This window comes from Mesoplodon densirostris, chromosome 15 (genome assembly GCF_025265405.1).
Source record: "Mesoplodon densirostris isolate mMesDen1 chromosome 15, mMesDen1 primary haplotype, whole genome shotgun sequence".
NCBI classification, from domain to species: Eukaryota; Metazoa; Chordata; class Mammalia; order Artiodactyla; family Ziphiidae; genus Mesoplodon; species Mesoplodon densirostris.
The window spans coordinates 61477383-61480896 of record NC_082675.1 but is presented as its reverse complement, the minus strand read 5'-3'; the positions used below and the strand labels follow the sequence as shown (position 1 = coordinate 61480896).

Here is a 3514-nt window from a genome sequence, read left to right as displayed (position 1 = left end):
GGTGCAGGTCCCGTCCCTATTCCTTTGTCTCCATTTATTCTTTTTCCTTTTGCCCTACCCAGGTATGTGGGGGAGTTTCTTGCCTTTTGGGAGGTCTGAGGTCTTCTTCCTGCGTTCAGTAGGTGTTCTGTAGGAGTTGTTCCACGTGTAGATGTATTTCTGATGTATCTGTGGGGAGGAAGGTGATCTCCGCGTCTTACTCTTCTGCCATCTTCCCCCTCCCTCTTTTCAAATCTTTTTATCAAACAATATCTTGCCTAACCTGTTGGTTCTTTCCATAGATTAAAGAAGTAGAAATGAAGAATACGTAATTAACAGATGACCAGATCTCTTCCTTAGCTTCCCCTTCAGTAATCTGGCAAACAAACTGTGTGATAAAAGTGGCGAACAAGATAGCAGCTAGGGGGTGTCCTCCTTTCCCTTGGGTCACGTGTGGCCGGAATTGTTTCCCGAAGTGGAGTATTCGAGATGGGGACCGCCCTGGAAATTAAGGTTAAAAGAGCGAACAAGGTTTATCACACCAGGGAAATGCTCTCCGGGGTGGTGGTCGTATCTGGAAAGGATTCGGTCCAGCACCAGGGAGTCTCCTTGACAGTGGAAGGAACCGTGAACCTCCATCTCAGTGCCAAGAGTGTGGGTGTGTTCGAGGCATTCTATAATTCTGTTAAGCCCATCCAGATTATCAACAGTACCATCAAAATGGTGAAACCAGGAATATTTCCCAGTGGCAAAACAGAAATTCCTTTTGAATTTCCTCTGCATGTGAAGGGTAAGAGTTCTGTATGAGACTTACCACGGCGTGTTTGTCAACATTCAGGTTAAGATATGAAGAGCTCATTTTGAGAGGCCCTGGAGGCCTGAGCTCCAGGACTCTGAGCACTGTCACTAGCATCGCTTCTCTTCCCCACGTGGGGCACAGCTCTGCCCTTGCCCCAGCACCCAGCGTGGTGCTGCCCATGCAGAGAACCCAGCGAGTGAGAGCAAGTTGGGGGCTGACCCACATCTCCCAGCTTGGCCTGTGAAGTCTAGATGCCATCCAGGTGTTTGCAGTCCTGCTACCTGTGTTTTCTCATCCTTACTATAAAACAGCTGCCGTTTTACCCAGAGCTGCTGTGTGTCAGGCCTTGGCTTATCACACGTTACCTCATTGGGTCCTCACTAAGTATAACCTGCGCTGTGACATGAGGCAGTCCCTGCTGGCCAAGGACTTGACCAAGACCCATGAATTCATCGTTCACTCTGCTCCTCAGAAGGGGAAACTGACTCTGAGTCCCATGGATTTCACTGTCACACCTGAAAACTTACAGAATGTCAAAGTGAGAACCTTGCTCCTCAAATTTCTCATCAGAGGACATCTCAACTTGACCAACTGTGTTATCACACACCCACTAACGGGAGAGCTGGTGCTAGAGAGCTCGGAGGCCACCATCAAAAGCATCGAGCTGCAGCTGGTGTGCGTGGAGACCTGCGGCTGTGCAGAAGGGTACACCCGCGATGCCACAGAGACTCAGAACATTCAGATCGCCAAAGGGGACGTGTGTTGGGGCCTCTCTGTCCCCATATACAAGGTCTTCCCCCAGCTCTTCACCTGCCCGACACTGGAGACCACCAACTTCAAAGTGGAGTTCGAGGTTAACATCGTTGTGCTGCTTCACCCTGAGCACCTCATCACAGAGAACTTCCCGCTGAAGCTCTGCAGGATGTAGGCAGGAACAGGTGGAAATGCAGCCGTGCCGACCTATGGGAGCCGAAGCCGGCAGCACCGAATTTGCTTTCTTGATGGTTCTGTATCAGAAATGAGTCTGACCCTTCTTCATCATGCCCTCGGGGCCCCTCTAATCAGAGCTTCCCTTTGAAATTCATCAGGATTTCTTCATGGCGTTGGCAAGATTGTTTCCCAGAGAGTAAATTTCCTGTGACTCCTGACTAACCTGCTCCTTTTTAGGTTAAGAGCACAGTCGTAACAGAGTCTGAACTTTGCTGGAAAGTGAGGTCAGGGACAAAGGAAACCTCCTGTCTGGCCGACGGTTGTGGCCAGGGCTCCGCGGGGTGGCGACAGGTGTGCTGGTTGCCAATGACGTTGGCAGACGCCCTCCAAAGAGGGTGCTGTGGTGCCCACTGCAGATGCATAGTGTGTTTCCCACTCTGTTCTCTTTTATAACATTTGTCGTGATAACTTCAGAACTTTTGGGGACCTGGGGAAAGTGTGCTTTGCCCTCCCAGGACTGAGGGGATCTGGTGACCACAGCTGATGCTGGAGTATTTCTGAGTCTCAGGACCTGGTGTGAAGTTGCCTGCTGCCGTCTTCCCAGAGTCCGTTTAAGTGCGAGGTTTTGTCGGGGATAAAAACACATGTCCACGCCCGTCATTGTCGGCTGGGTTCTGAGTGGCAGGGGACCCGGGCCCAGGCCAGCAGTGAAGACCACTCTGTGTTGGGCGGGACCTGGACCTGATGAACTTGGCCTACCTCCATCCCACGTGAGGGACCTGCGTTGGCGGTGTCGGGGGAGGTAGTTTGGCTTGAAGCCATTTTCTCCCTCGCCTCCTGTTGGGATTTGCAGTGTACGGTGGGTCTGTTACAACACATTTCTTCCTTCACATCCTGCTGTTGTTTCTCTGGGTCCACAATTAACCTCAGAAGTAAGCCGCACACTGTGCATGCTGCCTGGCCTTCCTCTCCTGAGGGAATAATTATCACCTGAAGAGCTGCCAGCAGCCTGGCCGCCTTTATTATTTTATTCAAACTCGAGGGGCCCGGGCGAGGGCCATTTCCTTGCCCTTCTTGGACGGGCACCTCCACCATCAGTTATTAAGGAAAACTCAGACTTTTGGGTATCTTGGGCAGCAGCAGTCTCACTACTGACCTGGCTGGAGCTGGGGGTCCCATTACAGCAGGAGGAAGGGGAGGTGAAGGAAGGAGGCTGTGAACCTAAAACAGTACATTTTGGGGGGAAATGCCCAGTTAGGCAGGGGCACCTTCTGGCTATTGGAGCTCCAGCAGAAATGGGGCCTTGCTCTGGTTCTCAGCCACATCGTGAGTTCCACAGGAACGGTGGAGAGGTCAGTCAGAAATAAAACATTTAAAAAAGAAAAAAAAAAGATAGCATCTAAAGAAATGTCACAAGAAGATGACAAGCCTGCATGCAGTGGGAGACAGGGATGAGTCTGATCCCCTAACTCAATGATTAACTGAGATTACTTTCCTTTTCCCTTTAAAAACTTTCATGGTCGAGCAGAATCTTCGGAGTTGATTTTTGGAGACACCGAATCCACCATCTCTCCAGATTGCTGGCATTCTGATTAAAAGAAACTTTCCTTTCTACCAACACTTGCCTCTTTCTTGGGTATTGATTTTCAAGTGGTGAGCAGCTCGACCTGAGTTCGGTAACAGAGGAGAAAGGCAACCCAGGAATCATTAATTCCATTTTACAGATGTAGACACAGGCTGCTGAGTCTCTATTAAAAAATTTTTACCCCCTGGTGCCATGTGATCTGGGGAAACACATTTAAGCCT

General features: G+C 50.2%; 1 pseudogene; it reads left to right on the top strand.

Annotated features, from left to right (window-relative positions):
* The first annotated feature begins 465 nt into the window (after window positions 1–465).
* Window positions 466–1706, top strand: LOC132502997 (vacuolar protein sorting-associated protein 26C-like; annotated as a pseudogene).
* Window positions 1707–3514: the final 1808 nt, after the last annotated feature.